Below are 15,689 nucleotides of genomic sequence, written 5' to 3'. Positions count from 1 at the left end.
TTTTCTTGTTTGATTACAGCACTGCAACACTGAGCAGCACACTGGAGGCAATCTCTTGAATGTGGCTTTGATGACTGACCATTGGAGAATCGCCCTTTTGTGATTTGAAGTCTTAGCTGGCTTTGGAATCTCTGGGTTAAGTAGCCGAGACGTAATTGGAAATTCATCACAACAGCAATTAAAGGCCTTCCTTCTAAGAGACTTAAAAGAGAGTCCAAGCAATTGGGCAAGGTTTGAGTTGTTTCTTTCGTCTACGACCACACCACAGGGAACGTACCGGTTCTCGTCCGATCACCGAAGTCAAGTCCTGTTGGGCGGCGTCAGTACCTGGCTGGGTGACCACCTGGGAATACGCCGTGTTGTAGACTTTTGGACCCATTTTGGGACTGGACTCTTCAGAGAAGATTTCCATACGCCTCCACATCATTGATCCCTCTGTTTTCAAAATGTTGTCTTTTTTTTTTTGAATTATTTTTCCAGCAAGTTGACAGCATATTAGAAGATTTTCTTGTTTGATTACAGCACTGCAACACTGAGCAGCACACTGGAGGCAATCTCTTGAATGTGGCTTTGATGACTGACCATTGGAGAATCGCCCTTTTGTGATTTGAAGTCTTAGCTGGCTTTGGAATCTCTGGGTTAAGTAGCCGAGACGTAATTGGAAATTCATCACAACAGCAATTAAAGGCCTTCCTTCTAAGAGACTTAAAAGAGAGTCCAAGCAATTGGGCAAGGTTTGAGTTGTTTCTTTCGTCTACGACCACACCACAGGGAACGTACCGGTTCTCGTCCGATCACCGAAGTCAAGTCCTGTTGGGCGGCGTCAGTACCTGGCTGGGTGACCACCTGGGAATACGCCGTGTTGTAGACTTTTGGACCCATTTTGGGACTGGACTCTTCAGAGAAGATTTCCATACGCCTCCACATCATTGATCCCTCTGTTTTCAAAATGTTGTCTTTTTTTTTTTTGAATTATTTTTCCAGCAAGTTGACAGCATATTAGAAGATTTTCTTGTTTGATTACAGCACTGCAACACTGAGCAGCACACTGGAGGCAATCTCTTGAATGTGGCTTTGATGACTGACCATTGGAGAATCGCCCTTTTGTGATTTGAAGTCTTAGCTGGCTTTGGAATCTCTGGGTTAAGTAGCCGAGACGTAATTGGAAATTCATCACAACAGCAATTAAAGGCCTTCCTTCTAAGAGACTTAAAAGAGAGTCCAAGCAATTGGGCAAGGTTTGAGTTGTTTCTTTCGTCTACGACCACACCACAGGGAACGTACCGGTTCTCGTCCGATCACCGAAGTCAAGTCCTGTTGGGCGGCGTCAGTACCTGGCTGGGTGACCACCTGGGAATACGCCGTGTTGTAGACTTTTGGACCCATTTTGGGACTGGACTCTTCAGAGAAGATTTCCATACGCCTCCACATCATTGATCCCTCTGTTTTCAAAATGTTGTCTTTTTTTTTTTTGAATTATTTTTCCAGCAAGTTGACAGCATATTAGAAGATTTTCTTGTTTGATTACAGCACTGCAACACTGAGCAGCACACTGGAGGCAATCTCTTGAATGTGGCTTTGATGACTGACCATTGGAGAATCGCCCTTTTGTGATTTGAAGTCTTAGCTGGCTTTGGAATCTCTGGGTTAAGTAGCCGAGACGTAATTGGAAATTCATGACAACAGCAATTAAAGGCCTTCCTTCTAAGAGACTTAAAAGAGAGTCCAAGCAATTGGGCAAGGTTTGAGTTGTTTCTTTCGTCTACGACCACACCACAGGGAACGTACCGGTTCTCGTCCGATCACCGAAGTCAAGTCCTGTTGGGCGGCGTCAGTACCTGGCTGGGTGACCACCTGGGAATACGCCGTGTTGTAGACTTTTGGACCCATTTTGGGACTGGACTCTTCAGAGAAGATTTCCATACGCCTCCACATCATTGATCCCTCTGTTTTCAAAATGTTGTCTTTTTTTTTTTGAATTATTTTTCCAGCAAGTTGACAGCATATTAGAAGATTTTCTTGTTTGATTACAGCACTGCAACACTGAGCAGCACACTGGAGGCAATCTCTTGAATGTGGCTTTGATGACTGACCATTGGAGAATCGCCCTTTTGTGATTTGAAGTCTTAGCTGGCTTTGGAATCTCTGGGTTAAGTAGCCGAGACGTAATTGGAAATTCATCACAACAGCAATTAAAGGCCTTCCTTCTAAGAGACTTAAAAGAGAGTCCAAGCAATTGGGCAAGGTTTGAGTTGTTTCTTTCGTCTACGACCACACCACAGGGAACGTACCGGTTCTCGTCCGATCACCGAAGTCAAGTCCTGTTGGGCGGCGTCAGTACCTGGCTGGGTGACCACCTGGGAATACGCCGTGTTGTAGACTTTTGGACCCATTTTGGGACTGGACTCTTCAGAGAAGATTTCCATACGCCTCCACATCATTGATCCCTCTGTTTTCAAAATGTTGTCTTTTTTTTTTTGAATTATTTTTCCAGCAAGTTGACAGCATATTAGAAGATTTTCTTGTTTGATTACAGCACTGCAACACTGAGCAGCACACTGGAGGCAATCTCTTGAATGTGGCTTTGATGACTGACCATTGGAGAATCGCCCTTTTGTGATTTGAAGTCTTAGCTGGCTTTGGAATCTCTGGGTTAAGTAGCCGAGACGTAATTGGAAATTCATGACAACAGCAATTAAAGGCCTTCCTTCTAAGAGACTTAAAAGAGAGTCCAAGCAATTGGGCAAGGTTTGAGTTGTTTCTTTCGTCTACGACCACACCACAGGGAACGTACCGGTTCTCGTCCGATCACCGAAGTCAAGTCCTGTTGGGCGGCGTCAGTACCTGGCTGGGTGACCACCTGGGAATACGCCGTGTTGTAGACTTTTGGACCCATTTTGGGACTGGACTCTTCAGAGAAGATTTCCATACGCCTCCACATCATTGATCCCTCTGTTTTCAAAATGTTGTCTTTTTTTTTTTTGAATTATTTTTCCAGCAAGTTGACAGCATATTAGAAGATTTTCTTGTTTGATTACAGCACTGCAACACTGAGCAGCACACTGGAGGCAATCTCTTGAATGTGGCTTTGATGACTGACCATTGGAGAATCGCCCTTTTGTGATTTGAAGTCTTAGCTGGCTTTGGAATCTCTGGGTTAAGTAGCCGAGACGTAATTGGAAATTCATCACAACAGCAATTAAAGGCCTTCCTTCTAAGAGACTTAAAAGAGAGTCCAAGCAATTGGGCAAGGTTTGAGTTGTTTCTTTCGTCTACGACCACACCACAGGGAACGTACCGGTTCTCGTCCGATCACCGAAGTCAAGTCCTGTTGGGCGGCGTCAGTACCTGGCTGGGTGACCACCTGGGAATACGCCGTGTTGTAGACTTTTGGACCCATTTTGGGACTGGACTCTTCAGAGAAGATTTCCATACGCCTCCACATCATTGATCCCTCTGTTTTCAAAATGTTGTCTTTTTTTTTTTGAATTATTTTTCCAGCAAGTTGACAGCATATTAGAAGATTTTCTTGTTTGATTACAGCACTGCAACACTGAGCAGCACACTGGAGGCAATCTCTTGAATGTGGCTTTGATGACTGACCATTGGAGAATCGCCCTTTTGTGATTTGAAGTCTTAGCTGGCTTTGGAATCTCTGGGTTAAGTAGCCGAGACGTAATTGGAAATTCATCACAACAGCAATTAAAGGCCTTCCTTCTAAGAGACTTAAAAGAGAGTCCAAGCAATTGGGCAAGGTTTGAGTTGTTTCTTTCGTCTACGACCACACCACAGGGAACGTACCGGTTCTCGTCCGATCACCGAAGTCAAGTCCTGTTGGGCGGCGTCAGTACCTGGCTGGGTGACCACCTGGGAATACGCCGTGTTGTAGACTTTTGGACCCATTTTGGGACTGGACTCTTCAGAGAAGATTTCCATACGCCTCCACATCATTGATCCCTCTGTTTTCAAAATGTTGTCTTTTTTTTTGAATTATTTTTCCAGCAAGTTGACAGCATATTAGAAGATTTTCTTGTTTGATTACAGCACTGCAACACTGAGCAGCACACTGGAGGCAATCTCTTGAATGTGGCTTTGATGACTGACCATTGGAGAATCGCCCTTTTGTGATTTGAAGTCTTAGCTGGCTTTGGAATCTCTGGGTTAAGTAGCCGAGACGTAATTGGAAATTCATCACAACAGCAATTAAAGGCCTTCCTTCTAAGAGACTTAAAAGAGAGTCCAAGCAATTGGGCAAGGTTTGAGTTGTTTCTTTCGTCTACGACCACACCACAGGGAACGTACCGGTTCTCGTCCGATCACCGAAGTCAAGTCCTGTTGGGCGGCGTCAGTACCTGGCTGGGTGACCACCTGGGAATACGCCGTGTTGTAGACTTTTGGACCCATTTTGGGACTGGACTCTTCAGAGAAGATTTCCATACGCCTCCACATCATTGATCCCTCTGTTTTCAAAATGTTGTCTTTTTTTTTTTGAATTATTTTTGCAGCAAGTTGACAGCATATTAGAAGATTTTCTTGTTTGATTACAGCACTGCAACACTGAGCAGCACACTGGAGGCAATCTCTTGAATGTGGCTTTGATGACTGACCATTGGAGAATCGCCCTTTTGTGATTTGAAGTCTTAGCTGGCTTTGGAATCTCTGGGTTAAGTAGCCGAGACGTAATTGGAAATTCATGACAACAGCAATTAAAGGCCTTCCTTCTAAGAGACTTAAAAGAGAGTCCAAGCAATTGGGCAAGGTTTGAGTTGTTTCTTTCGTCTACGACCACACCACAGGGAACGTACCGGTTCTCGTCCGATCACCGAAGTCAAGTCCTGTTGGGCGGCGTCAGTACCTGGCTGGGTGACCACCTGGGAATACGCCGTGTTGTAGACTTTTGGACCCATTTTGGGACTGGACTCTTCAGAGAAGATTTCCATACGCCTCCACATCATTGATCCCTCTGTTTTCAAAATGTTGTCTTTTTTTTTTTGAATTATTTTTCCAGCAAGTTGACAGCATATTAGAAGATTTTCTTGTTTGATTACAGCACTGCAACACTGAGCAGCACACTGGAGGCAATCTCTTGAATGTGGCTTTGATGACTGACCATTGGAGAATCGCCCTTTTGTGATTTGAAGTCTTAGCTGGCTTTGGAATCTCTGGGTTAAGTAGCCGAGACGTAATTGGAAATTCATCACAACAGCAATTAAAGGCCTTCCTTCTAAGAGACTTAAAAGAGAGTCCAAGCAATTGGGCAAGGTTTGAGTTGTTTCTTTCGTCTACGACCACACCACAGGGAACGTACCGGTTCTCGTCCGATCACCGAAGTCAAGTCCTGTTGGGCGGCGTCAGTACCTGGCTGGGTGACCACCTGGGAATACGCCGTGTTGTAGACTTTTGGACCCATTTTGGGACTGGACTCTTCAGAGAAGATTTCCATACGCCTCCACATCATTGATCCCTCTGTTTTCAAAATGTTGTCTTTTTTTTTTTTGAATTATTTTTCCAGCAAGTTGACAGCATATTAGAAGATTTTCTTGTTTGATTACAGCACTGCAACACTGAGCAGCACACTGGAGGCAATCTCTTGAATGTGGCTTTGATGACTGACCATTGGAGAATCGCCCTTTTGTGATTTGAAGTCTTAGCTGGCTTTGGAATCTCTGGGTTAAGTAGCCGAGACGTAATTGGAAATTCATCACAACAGCAATTAAAGGCCTTCCTTCTAAGAGACTTAAAAGAGAGTCCAAGCAATTGGGCAAGGTTTGAGTTGTTTCTTTCGTCTACGACCACACCACAGGGAACGTACCGGTTCTCGTCCGATCACCGAAGTCAAGTCCTGTTGGGCGGCGTCAGTACCTGGCTGGGTGACCACCTGGGAATACGCCGTGTTGTAGACTTTTGGACCCATTTTGGGACTGGACTCTTCAGAGAAGATTTCCATACGCCTCCACATCATTGATCCCTCTGTTTTCAAAATGTTGTCTTTTTTTTTTTGAATTATTTTTCCAGCAAGTTGACAGCATATTAGAAGATTTTCTTGTTTGATTACAGCACTGCAACACTGAGCAGCACACTGGAGGCAATCTCTTGAATGTGGCTTTGATGACTGACCATTGGAGAATCGCCCTTTTGTGATTTGAAGTCTTAGCTGGCTTTGGAATCTCTGGGTTAAGTAGCCGAGACGTAATTGGAAATTCATGACAACAGCAATTAAAGGCCTTCCTTCTAAGAGACTTAAAAGAGAGTCCAAGCAATTGGGCAAGGTTTGAGTTGTTTCTTTCGTCTACGACCACACCACAGGGAACGTACCGGTTCTCGTCCGATCACCGAAGTCAAGTCCTGTTGGGCGGCGTCAGTACCTGGCTGGGTGACCACCTGGGAATACGCCGTGTTGTAGACTTTTGGACCCATTTTGGGACTGGACTCTTCAGAGAAGATTTCCATACGCCTCCACATCATTGATCCCTCTGTTTTCAAAATGTTGTCTTTTTTTTTTTTGAATTATTTTTCCAGCAAGTTGACAGCATATTAGAAGATTTTCTTGTTTGATTACAGCACTGCAACACTGAGCAGCACACTGGAGGCAATCTCTTGAATGTGGCTTTGATGACTGACCATTGGAGAATCGCCCTTTTGTGATTTGAAGTCTTAGCTGGCTTTGGAATCTCTGGGTTAAGTAGCCGAGACGTAATTGGAAATTCATCACAACAGCAATTAAAGGCCTTCCTTCTAAGAGACTTAAAAGAGAGTCCAAGCAATTGGGCAAGGTTTGAGTTGTTTCTTTCGTCTACGACCACACCACAGGGAACGTACCGGTTCTCGTCCGATCACCGAAGTCAAGTCCTGTTGGGCGGCGTCAGTACCTGGCTGGGTGACCACCTGGGAATACGCCGTGTTGTAGACTTTTGGACCCATTTTGGGACTGGACTCTTCAGAGAAGATTTCCATACGCCTCCACATCATTGATCCCTCTGTTTTCAAAATGTTGTCTTTTTTTTTTTGAATTATTTTTCCAGCAAGTTGACAGCATATTAGAAGATTTTCTTGTTTGATTACAGCACTGCAACACTGAGCAGCACACTGGAGGCAATCTCTTGAATGTGGCTTTGATGACTGACCATTGGAGAATCGCCCTTTTGTGATTTGAAGTCTTAGCTGGCTTTGGAATCTCTGGGTTAAGTAGCCGAGACGTAATTGGAAATTCATGACAACAGCAATTAAAGGCCTTCCTTCTAAGAGACTTAAAAGAGAGTCCAAGCAATTGGGCAAGGTTTGAGTTGTTTCTTTCGTCTACGACCACACCACAGGGAACGTACCGGTTCTCGTCCGATCACCGAAGTCAAGTCCTGTTGGGCGGCGTCAGTACCTGGCTGGGTGACCACCTGGGAATACGCCGTGTTGTAGACTTTTGGACCCATTTTGGGACTGGACTCTTCAGAGAAGATTTCCATACGCCTCCACATCATTGATCCCTCTGTTTTCAAAATGTTGTCTTTTTTTTTTTGAATTATTTTTCCAGCAAGTTGACAGCATATTAGAAGATTTTCTTGTTTGATTACAGCACTGCAACACTGAGCAGCACACTGGAGGCAATCTCTTGAATGTGGCTTTGATGACTGACCATTGGAGAATCGCCCTTTTGTGATTTGAAGTCTTAGCTGGCTTTGGAATCTCTGGGTTAAGTAGCCGAGACGTAATTGGAAATTCATCACAACAGCAATTAAAGGCCTTCCTTCTAAGAGACTTAAAAGAGAGTCCAAGCAATTGGGCAAGGTTTGAGTTGTTTCTTTCGTCTACGACCACACCACAGGGAACGTACCGGTTCTCGTCCGATCACCGAAGTCAAGTCCTGTTGGGCGGCGTCAGTACCTGGCTGGGTGACCACCTGGGAATACGCCGTGTTGTAGACTTTTGGACCCATTTTGGGACTGGACTCTTCAGAGAAGATTTCCATACGCCTCCACATCATTGATCCCTCTGTTTTCAAAATGTTGTCTTTTTTTTTTTGAATTATTTTTCCAGCAAGTTGACAGCATATTAGAAGATTTTCTTGTTTGATTACAGCACTGCAACACTGAGCAGCACACTGGAGGCAATCTCTTGAATGTGGCTTTGATGACTGACCATTGGAGAATCGCCCTTTTGTGATTTGAAGTCTTAGCTGGCTTTGGAATCTCTGGGTTAAGTAGCCGAGACGTAATTGGAAATTCATGACAACAGCAATTAAAGGCCTTCCTTCTAAGAGACTTAAAAGAGAGTCCAAGCAATTGGGCAAGGTTTGAGTTGTTTCTTTCGTCTACGACCACACCACAGGGAACGTACCGGTTCTCGTCCGATCACCGAAGTCAAGTCCTGTTGGGCGGCGTCAGTACCTGGCTGGGTGACCACCTGGGAATACGCCGTGTTGTAGACTTTTGGACCCATTTTGGGACTGGACTCTTCAGAGAAGATTTCCATACGCCTCCACATCATTGATCCCTCTGTTTTCAAAATGTTGTCTTTTTTTTTTTTGAATTATTTTTCCAGCAAGTTGACAGCATATTAGAAGATTTTCTTGTTTGATTACAGCACTGCAACACTGAGCAGCACACTGGAGGCAATCTCTTGAATGTGGCTTTGATGACTGACCATTGGAGAATCGCCCTTTTGTGATTTGAAGTCTTAGCTGGCTTTGGAATCTCTGGGTTAAGTAGCCGAGACGTAATTGGAAATTCATGACAACAGCAATTAAAGGCCTTCCTTCTAAGAGACTTAAAAGAGAGTCCAAGCAATTGGGCAAGGTTTGAGTTGTTTCTTTCGTCTACGACCACACCACAGGGAACGTACCGGTTCTCGTCCGATCACCGAAGTCAAGTCCTGTTGGGCGGCGTCAGTACCTGGCTGGGTGACCACCTGGGAATACGCCGTGTTGTAGACTTTTGGACCCATTTTGGGACTGGACTCTTCAGAGAAGATTTCCATACGCCTCCACATCATTGATCCCTCTGTTTTCAAAATGTTGTCTTTTTTTTTTTGAATTATTTTTCCAGCAAGTTGACAGCATATTAGAAGATTTTCTTGTTTGATTACAGCACTGCAACACTGAGCAGCACACTGGAGGCAATCTCTTGAATGTGGCTTTGATGACTGACCATTGGAGAATCGCCCTTTTGTGATTTGAAGTCTTAGCTGGCTTTGGAATCTCTGGGTTAAGTAGCCGAGACGTAATTGGAAATTCATCACAACAGCAATTAAAGGCCTTCCTTCTAAGAGACTTAAAAGAGAGTCCAAACAATTGGGCAAGGTTTGAGTTGTTTCTTTCGTCTACGACCACACCACAGGGAACGTACCGGTTCTCGTCCGATCACCGAAGTCAAGTCCTGTTGGGCGGCGTCAGTACCTGGCTGGGTGACCACCTGGGAATACGCCGTGTTGTAGACTTTTGGACCCATTTTGGGACTGGACTCTTCAGAGAAGATTTCCATACGCCTCCACATCATTGATCCCTCTGTTTTCAAAATGTTGTCTTTTTTTTTTTGAATTATTTTTCCAGCAAGTTGACAGCATATTAGAAGATTTTCTTGTTTGATTACAGCACTGCAACACTGAGCAGCACACTGGAGGCAATCTCTTGAATGTGGCTTTGATGACTGACCATTGGAGAATCGCCCTTTTGTGATTTGAAGTCTTAGCTGGCTTTGGAATCTCTGGGTTAAGTAGCCGAGACGTAATTGGAAATTCATCACAACAGCAATTAAAGGCCTTCCTTCTAAGAGACTTAAAAGAGAGTCCAAGCAATTGGGCAAGGTTTGAGTTGTTTCTTTCGTCTACGACCACACCACAGGGAACGTACCGGTTCTCGTCCGATCACCGAAGTCAAGTCCTGTTGGGCGGCGTCAGTACCTGGCTGGGTGACCACCTGGGAATACGCCGTGTTGTAGACTTTTGGACCCATTTTGGGACTGGACTCTTCAGAGAAGATTTCCATACGCCTCCACATCATTGATCCCTCTGTTTTCAAAATGTTGTCTTTTTTTTTTTGAATTATTTTTCCAGCAAGTTGACAGCATATTAGAAGATTTTCTTGTTTGATTACAGCACTGCAACACTGAGCAGCACACTGGAGGCAATCTCTTGAATGTGGCTTTGATGACTGACCATTGGAGAATCGCCCTTTTGTGATTTGAAGTCTTAGCTGGCTTTGGAATCTCTGGGTTAAGTAGCCGAGACGTAATTGGAAATTCATCACAACAGCAATTAAAGGCCTTCCTTCTAAGAGACTTAAAAGAGAGTCCAAGCAATTGGGCAAGGTTTGAGTTGTTTCTTTCGTCTACGACCACACCACAGGGAACGTACCGGTTCTCGTCCGATCACCGAAGTCAAGTCCTGTTGGGCGGCGTCAGTACCTGGCTGGGTGACCACCTGGGAATACGCCGTGTTGTAGACTTTTGGACCCATTTTGGGACTGGACTCTTCAGAGAAGATTTCCATACGCCTCCACATCATTGATCCCTCTGTTTTCAAAATGTTGTCTTTTTTTTTTTTGAATTATTTTTCCAGCAAGTTGACAGCATATTAGAAGATTTTCTTGTTTGATTACAGCACTGCAACACTGAGCAGCACACTGGAGGCAATCTCTTGAATGTGGCTTTGATGACTGACCATTGGAGAATCGCCCTTTTGTGATTTGAAGTCTTAGCTGGCTTTGGAATCTCTGGGTTAAGTAGCCGAGACGTAATTGGAAATTCATGACAACAGCAATTAAAGGCCTTCCTTCTAAGAGACTTAAAAGAGAGTCCAAGCAATTGGGCAAGGTTTGAGTTGTTTCTTTCGTCTACGACCACACCACAGGGAACGTACCGGTTCTCGTCCGATCACCGAAGTCAAGTCCTGTTGGGCGGCGTCAGTACCTGGCTGGGTGACCACCTGGGAATACGCCGTGTTGTAGACTTTTGGACCCATTTTGGGACTGGACTCTTCAGAGAAGATTTCCATACGCCTCCACATCATTGATCCCTCTGTTTTCAAAATGTTGTCCTTTTTTTTTTTGAATTATTTTTCCAGCAAATTGACAGCATATTAGAAGATTTTCTTGTTTGATTACAGCACTGCAACACTGAGCAGCACACTGGAGGCAATCTCTTGAATGTGGCTTTGATGACTGACCATTGGAGAATCGCCCTTTTGTGATTTGAAGTCTTAGCTGGCTTTGGAATCTCTGGGTTAAGTAGCCGAGACGTAATTGGAAATTCATGACAACAGCAATTAAAGGCCTTCCTTCTAAGAGACTTAAAAGAGAGTCCAAGCAATTGGGCAAGGTTTGAGTTGTTTCTTTCGTCTACGACCACACCACAGGGAACGTACCGGTTCTCGTCCGATCACCGAAGTCAAGTCCTGTTGGGCGGCGTCAGTACCTGGCTGGGTGACCACCTGGGAATACGCCGTGTTGTAGACTTTTGGACCCATTTTGGGACTGGACTCTTCAGAGAAGATTTCCATACGCCTCCACATCATTGATCCCTCTGTTTTCAAAATGTTGTCTTTTTTTTTTTGAATTATTTTTCCAGCAAGTTGACAGCATATTAGAAGATTTTCTTGTTTGATTACAGCACTGCAACACTGAGCAGCACACTGGAGGCAATCTCTTGAATGTGGCTTTGATGACTGACCATTGGAGAATCGCCCTTTTGTGATTTGAAGTCTTAGCTGGCTTTGGAATCTCTGGGTTAAGTAGCCGAGACGTAATTGGAAATTCATGACAACAGCAATTAAAGGCCTTCCTTCTAAGAGACTTAAAAGAGAGTCCAAGCAATTGGGCAAGGTTTGAGTTGTTTCTTTCGTCTACGACCACACCACAGGGAACGTACCGGTTCTCGTCCGATCACCGAAGTCAAGTCCTGTTGGGCGGCGTCAGTACCTGGCTGGGTGACCACCTGGGAATACGCCGTGTTGTAGACTTTTGGACCCATTTTGGGACTGGACTCTTCAGAGAAGATTTCCATACGCCTCCACATCATTGATCCCTCTGTTTTCAAAATGTTGTCTTTTTTTTTTTTGAATTATTTTTCCAGCAAGTTGACAGCATATTAGAAGATTTTCTTGTTTGATTACAGCACTGCAACACTGAGCAGCACACTGGAGGCAATCTCTTGAATGTGGCTTTGATGACTGACCATTGGAGAATCGCCCTTTTGTGATTTGAAGTCTTAGCTGGCTTTGGAATCTCTGGGTTAAGTAGCCGAGACGTAATTGGAAATTCATCACAACAGCAATTAAAGGCCTTCCTTCTAAGAGACTTAAAAGAGAGTCCAAGCAATTGGGCAAGGTTTGAGTTGTTTCTTTCGTCTACGACCACACCACAGGGAACGTACCGGTTCTCGTCCGATCACCGAAGTCAAGTCCTGTTGGGCGGCGTCAGTACCTGGCTGGGTGACCACCTGGGAATACGCCGTGTTGTAGACTTTTGGACCCATTTTGGGACTGGACTCTTCAGAGAAGATTTCCATACGCCTCCACATCATTGATCCCTCTGTTTTCAAAATGTTGTCTTTTTTTTTTTGAATTATTTTTCCAGCAAGTTGACAGCATATTAGAAGATTTTCTTGTTTGATTACAGCACTGCAACACTGAGCAGCACACTGGAGGCAATCTCTTGAATGTGGCTTTGATGACTGACCATTGGAGAATCGCCCTTTTGTGATTTGAAGTCTTAGCTGGCTTTGGAATCTCTGGGTTAAGTAGCCGAGACGTAATTGGAAATTCATGACAACAGCAATTAAAGGCCTTCCTTCTAAGAGACTTAAAAGAGAGTCCAAGCAATTGGGCAAGGTTTGAGTTGTTTCTTTCGTCTACGACCACACCACAGGGAACGTACCGGTTCTCGTCCGATCACCGAAGTCAAGTCCTGTTGGGCGGCGTCAGTACCTGGCTGGGTGACCACCTGGGAATACGCCGTGTTGTAGACTTTTGGACCCATTTTGGGACTGGACTCTTCAGAGAAGATTTCCATACGCCTCCACATCATTGATCCCTCTGTTTTCAAAATGTTGTCTTTTTTTTTTTGAATTATTTTCCCAGCAAGTTGACAGCATATTAGAAGATTTTCTTGTTTGATTACAGCACTGCAACACTGAGCAGCACACTGGAGGCAATCTCTTGAATGTGGCTTTGATGACTGACCATTGGAGAATCGCCCTTTTGTGATTTGAAGTCTTAGCTGGCTTTGGAATCTCTGGGTTAAGTAGCCGAGACGTAATTGGAAATTCATGACAACAGCAATTAAAGGCCTTCCTTCTAAGAGACTTAAAAGAGAGTCCAAGCAATTGGGCAAGGTTTGAGTTGTTTCTTTCGTCTACGACCACACCACAGGGAACGTACCGGTTCTCGTCCGATCACCGAAGTCAAGTCCTGTTGGGCGGCGTCAGTACCTGGCTGGGTGACCACCTGGGAATACGCCGTGTTGTAGACTTTTGGACCCATTTTGGGACTGGACTCTTCAGAGAAGATTTCCATACGCCTCCACATCATTGATCCCTCTGTTTTCAAAATGTTGTCTTTTTTTTTTTGAATTATTTTTCCAGCAAGTTGACAGCATATTAGAAGATTTTCTTGTTTGATTACAGCACTGCAACACTGAGCAGCACACTGGAGGCAATCTCTTGAATGTGGCTTTGATGACTGACCATTGGAGAATCGCCCTTTTGTGATTTGAAGTCTTAGCTGGCTTTGGAATCTCTGGGTTAAGTAGCCGAGACGTAATTGGAAATTCATGACAACAGCAATTAAAGGCCTTCCTTCTAAGAGACTTAAAAGAGAGTCCAAGCAATTGGGCAAGGTTTGAGTTGTTTCTTTCGTCTACGACCACACCACAGGGAACGTACCGGTTCTCGTCCGATCACCGAAGTCAAGTCCTGTTGGGCGGCGTCAGTACCTGGCTGGGTGACCACCTGGGAATACGCCGTGTTGTAGACTTTTGGACCCATTTTGGGACTGGACTCTTCAGAGAAGATTTCCATACGCCTCCACATCATTGATCCCTCTGTTTTCAAAATGTTGTCTTTTTTTTTTTGAATTATTTTTCCAGCAAGTTGACAGCATATTAGAAGATTTTCTTGTTTGATTACAGCACTGCAACACTGAGCAGCACACTGGAGGCAATCTCTTGAATGTGGCTTTGATGACTGACCATTGGAGAATCGCCCTTTTGTGATTTGAAGTCTTAGCTGGCTTTGGAATCTCTGGGTTAAGTAGCCGAGACGTAATTGGAAATTCATGACAACAGCAATTAAAGGCCTTCCTTCTAAGAGACTTAAAAGAGAGTCCAAGCAATTGGGCAAGGTTTGAGTTGTTTCTTTCGTCTACGACCACACCACAGGGAACGTACCGGTTCTCGTCCGATCACCGAAGTCAAGTCCTGTTGGGCGGCGTCAGTACCTGGCTGGGTGACCACCTGGGAATACGCCGTGTTGTAGACTTTTGGACCCATTTTGGGACTGGACTCTTCAGAGAAGATTTCCATACGCCTCCACATCATTGATCCCTCTGTTTTCAAAATGTTGTCTTTTTTTTTTTTGAATTATTTTTCCAGCAAGTTGACAGCATATTAGAAGATTTTCTTGTTTGATTACAGCACTGCAACACTGAGCAGCACACTGGAGGCAATCTCTTGAATGTGGCTTTGATGACTGACCATTGGAGAATCGCCCTTTTGTGATTTGAAGTCTTAGCTGGCTTTGGAATCTCTGGGTTAAGTAGCCGAGACGTAATTGGAAATTCATCACAACAGCAATTAAAGGCCTTCCTTCTAAGAGACTTAAAAGAGAGTCCAAGCAATTGGGCAAGGTTTGAGTTGTTTCTTTCGTCTACGACCACACCACAGGGAACGTACCGGTTCTCGTCCGATCACCGAAGTCAAGTCCTGTTGGGCGGCGTCAGTACCTGGCTGGGTGACCACCTGGGAATACGCCGTGTTGTAGACTTTTGGACCCATTTTGGGACTGGACTCTTCAGAGAAGATTTCCATACGCCTCCACATCATTGATCCCTCTGTTTTCAAAATGTTGTCTTTTTTTTTTTGAATTATTTTTCCAGCAAGTTGACAGCATATTAGAAGATTTTCTTGTTTGATTACAGCACTGCAACACTGAGCAGCACACTGGAGGCAATCTCTTGAATGTGGCTTTGATGACTGACCATTGGAGAATCGCCCTTTTGTGATTTGAAGTCTTAGCTGGCTTTGGAATCTCTGGGTTAAGTAGCCGAGACGTAATTGGAAATTCATGACAACAGCAATTAAAGGCCTTCCTTCTAAGAGACTTAAAAGAGAGTCCAAGCAATTGGGCAAGGTTTGAGTTGTTTCTTTCGTCTACGACCACACCACAGGGAACGTACCGGTTCTCGTCCGATCACCGAAGTCAAGTCCTGTTGGGCGGCGTCAGTACCTGGCTGGGTGACCACCTGGGAATACGCCGTGTTGTAGACTTTTGGACCCATTTTGGGACTGGACTCTTCAGAGAAGATTTCCATACGCCTCCACATCATTGATCCCTCTGTTTTCAAAATGTTGTCTTTTTTTTTTTGAATTATTTTTCCAGCAAGTTGACAGCATATTAGAAGATTTTCTTGTTTGATTACAGCACTGCAACACTGAGCAGCACACTGGAGGCAATCTCTTGAATGTGGCTTTGATGACTGACCATTGGAGA

The 15,689-nt window shown here is 44.5% G+C and overlaps 31 non-coding genes across 31 annotated transcripts; all 31 read left to right on the top strand.

The window, feature by feature from the left end:
* The first annotated feature begins 249 nt into the window (after window positions 1–249).
* Window positions 250–368, top strand: LOC145461096 (5S ribosomal RNA). The gene has a single exon (XR_014040249.1). It is a non-coding gene; the product is annotated as a 5S ribosomal RNA (ribosomal RNA).
* A 384-nt stretch (window positions 369–752) lies between these two features.
* LOC145461095 (5S ribosomal RNA) lies at window positions 753–871 on the top strand. Its single transcript, XR_014040248.1, has one exon. It is a non-coding gene; the product is annotated as a 5S ribosomal RNA (ribosomal RNA).
* A 385-nt stretch (window positions 872–1,256) lies between these two features.
* LOC145461094 (5S ribosomal RNA) lies at window positions 1,257–1,375 on the top strand. The gene has a single exon (XR_014040247.1). It is a non-coding gene; the product is annotated as a 5S ribosomal RNA (ribosomal RNA).
* Window positions 1,376–1,760: 385 nt separating this feature from the next.
* LOC145461091 (5S ribosomal RNA) lies at window positions 1,761–1,879 on the top strand. The gene has a single exon (XR_014040245.1). It is a non-coding gene; the product is annotated as a 5S ribosomal RNA (ribosomal RNA).
* Window positions 1,880–2,263: 384 nt separating this feature from the next.
* Window positions 2,264–2,382, top strand: LOC145461090 (5S ribosomal RNA). Its single transcript, XR_014040244.1, has one exon. It is a non-coding gene; the product is annotated as a 5S ribosomal RNA (ribosomal RNA).
* Window positions 2,383–2,766: 384 nt separating this feature from the next.
* Window positions 2,767–2,885, top strand: LOC145461089 (5S ribosomal RNA). The gene has a single exon (XR_014040243.1). It is a non-coding gene; the product is annotated as a 5S ribosomal RNA (ribosomal RNA).
* Window positions 2,886–3,270: 385 nt separating this feature from the next.
* LOC145461088 (5S ribosomal RNA) lies at window positions 3,271–3,389 on the top strand. The gene has a single exon (XR_014040242.1). It is a non-coding gene; the product is annotated as a 5S ribosomal RNA (ribosomal RNA).
* Window positions 3,390–3,773: 384 nt separating this feature from the next.
* LOC145461087 (5S ribosomal RNA) lies at window positions 3,774–3,892 on the top strand. The gene has a single exon (XR_014040241.1). It is a non-coding gene; the product is annotated as a 5S ribosomal RNA (ribosomal RNA).
* A 382-nt stretch (window positions 3,893–4,274) lies between these two features.
* On the top strand, window positions 4,275–4,393 carry LOC145461086 (5S ribosomal RNA). The gene has a single exon (XR_014040240.1). It is a non-coding gene; the product is annotated as a 5S ribosomal RNA (ribosomal RNA).
* A 384-nt stretch (window positions 4,394–4,777) lies between these two features.
* On the top strand, window positions 4,778–4,896 carry LOC145461085 (5S ribosomal RNA). The gene has a single exon (XR_014040239.1). It is a non-coding gene; the product is annotated as a 5S ribosomal RNA (ribosomal RNA).
* A 384-nt stretch (window positions 4,897–5,280) lies between these two features.
* LOC145461084 (5S ribosomal RNA) lies at window positions 5,281–5,399 on the top strand. The gene has a single exon (XR_014040238.1). It is a non-coding gene; the product is annotated as a 5S ribosomal RNA (ribosomal RNA).
* A 385-nt stretch (window positions 5,400–5,784) lies between these two features.
* On the top strand, window positions 5,785–5,903 carry LOC145461083 (5S ribosomal RNA). The gene has a single exon (XR_014040237.1). It is a non-coding gene; the product is annotated as a 5S ribosomal RNA (ribosomal RNA).
* Window positions 5,904–6,287: 384 nt separating this feature from the next.
* On the top strand, window positions 6,288–6,406 carry LOC145461082 (5S ribosomal RNA). The gene has a single exon (XR_014040236.1). It is a non-coding gene; the product is annotated as a 5S ribosomal RNA (ribosomal RNA).
* A 385-nt stretch (window positions 6,407–6,791) lies between these two features.
* Window positions 6,792–6,910, top strand: LOC145461080 (5S ribosomal RNA). The gene has a single exon (XR_014040234.1). It is a non-coding gene; the product is annotated as a 5S ribosomal RNA (ribosomal RNA).
* A 384-nt stretch (window positions 6,911–7,294) lies between these two features.
* Window positions 7,295–7,413, top strand: LOC145461079 (5S ribosomal RNA). Its single transcript, XR_014040233.1, has one exon. It is a non-coding gene; the product is annotated as a 5S ribosomal RNA (ribosomal RNA).
* Window positions 7,414–7,797: 384 nt separating this feature from the next.
* Window positions 7,798–7,916, top strand: LOC145461078 (5S ribosomal RNA). The gene has a single exon (XR_014040232.1). It is a non-coding gene; the product is annotated as a 5S ribosomal RNA (ribosomal RNA).
* Window positions 7,917–8,300: 384 nt separating this feature from the next.
* Window positions 8,301–8,419, top strand: LOC145461077 (5S ribosomal RNA). Its single transcript, XR_014040231.1, has one exon. It is a non-coding gene; the product is annotated as a 5S ribosomal RNA (ribosomal RNA).
* Window positions 8,420–8,804: 385 nt separating this feature from the next.
* On the top strand, window positions 8,805–8,923 carry LOC145461076 (5S ribosomal RNA). Its single transcript, XR_014040230.1, has one exon. It is a non-coding gene; the product is annotated as a 5S ribosomal RNA (ribosomal RNA).
* A 384-nt stretch (window positions 8,924–9,307) lies between these two features.
* LOC145461075 (5S ribosomal RNA) lies at window positions 9,308–9,426 on the top strand. Its single transcript, XR_014040229.1, has one exon. It is a non-coding gene; the product is annotated as a 5S ribosomal RNA (ribosomal RNA).
* A 384-nt stretch (window positions 9,427–9,810) lies between these two features.
* Window positions 9,811–9,929, top strand: LOC145461074 (5S ribosomal RNA). Its single transcript, XR_014040228.1, has one exon. It is a non-coding gene; the product is annotated as a 5S ribosomal RNA (ribosomal RNA).
* A 384-nt stretch (window positions 9,930–10,313) lies between these two features.
* Window positions 10,314–10,432, top strand: LOC145461073 (5S ribosomal RNA). The gene has a single exon (XR_014040227.1). It is a non-coding gene; the product is annotated as a 5S ribosomal RNA (ribosomal RNA).
* Window positions 10,433–10,817: 385 nt separating this feature from the next.
* Window positions 10,818–10,936, top strand: LOC145461072 (5S ribosomal RNA). Its single transcript, XR_014040226.1, has one exon. It is a non-coding gene; the product is annotated as a 5S ribosomal RNA (ribosomal RNA).
* A 385-nt stretch (window positions 10,937–11,321) lies between these two features.
* On the top strand, window positions 11,322–11,440 carry LOC145461071 (5S ribosomal RNA). The gene has a single exon (XR_014040225.1). It is a non-coding gene; the product is annotated as a 5S ribosomal RNA (ribosomal RNA).
* A 384-nt stretch (window positions 11,441–11,824) lies between these two features.
* Window positions 11,825–11,943, top strand: LOC145461069 (5S ribosomal RNA). The gene has a single exon (XR_014040223.1). It is a non-coding gene; the product is annotated as a 5S ribosomal RNA (ribosomal RNA).
* Window positions 11,944–12,328: 385 nt separating this feature from the next.
* On the top strand, window positions 12,329–12,447 carry LOC145461068 (5S ribosomal RNA). The gene has a single exon (XR_014040222.1). It is a non-coding gene; the product is annotated as a 5S ribosomal RNA (ribosomal RNA).
* Window positions 12,448–12,831: 384 nt separating this feature from the next.
* Window positions 12,832–12,950, top strand: LOC145461066 (5S ribosomal RNA). The gene has a single exon (XR_014040221.1). It is a non-coding gene; the product is annotated as a 5S ribosomal RNA (ribosomal RNA).
* A 384-nt stretch (window positions 12,951–13,334) lies between these two features.
* Window positions 13,335–13,453, top strand: LOC145461065 (5S ribosomal RNA). The gene has a single exon (XR_014040220.1). It is a non-coding gene; the product is annotated as a 5S ribosomal RNA (ribosomal RNA).
* A 384-nt stretch (window positions 13,454–13,837) lies between these two features.
* LOC145461064 (5S ribosomal RNA) lies at window positions 13,838–13,956 on the top strand. Its single transcript, XR_014040219.1, has one exon. It is a non-coding gene; the product is annotated as a 5S ribosomal RNA (ribosomal RNA).
* A 384-nt stretch (window positions 13,957–14,340) lies between these two features.
* Window positions 14,341–14,459, top strand: LOC145461063 (5S ribosomal RNA). Its single transcript, XR_014040218.1, has one exon. It is a non-coding gene; the product is annotated as a 5S ribosomal RNA (ribosomal RNA).
* A 385-nt stretch (window positions 14,460–14,844) lies between these two features.
* Window positions 14,845–14,963, top strand: LOC145461062 (5S ribosomal RNA). Its single transcript, XR_014040217.1, has one exon. It is a non-coding gene; the product is annotated as a 5S ribosomal RNA (ribosomal RNA).
* Window positions 14,964–15,347: 384 nt separating this feature from the next.
* Window positions 15,348–15,466, top strand: LOC145461061 (5S ribosomal RNA). The gene has a single exon (XR_014040216.1). It is a non-coding gene; the product is annotated as a 5S ribosomal RNA (ribosomal RNA).
* The last annotated feature ends 223 nt before the right edge of the window (window positions 15,467–15,689 follow it).

Source organism: Orbicella franksi, chromosome 11 (assembly GCF_964199315.1).
Source record: "Orbicella franksi chromosome 11, jaOrbFran1.1, whole genome shotgun sequence".
NCBI classification, from domain to species: Eukaryota; Metazoa; Cnidaria; class Anthozoa; order Scleractinia; family Merulinidae; genus Orbicella; species Orbicella franksi.
The sequence above is the reverse complement of the archived record's forward strand: the minus strand, read 5'-3'. Positions and strand labels throughout refer to the sequence as shown.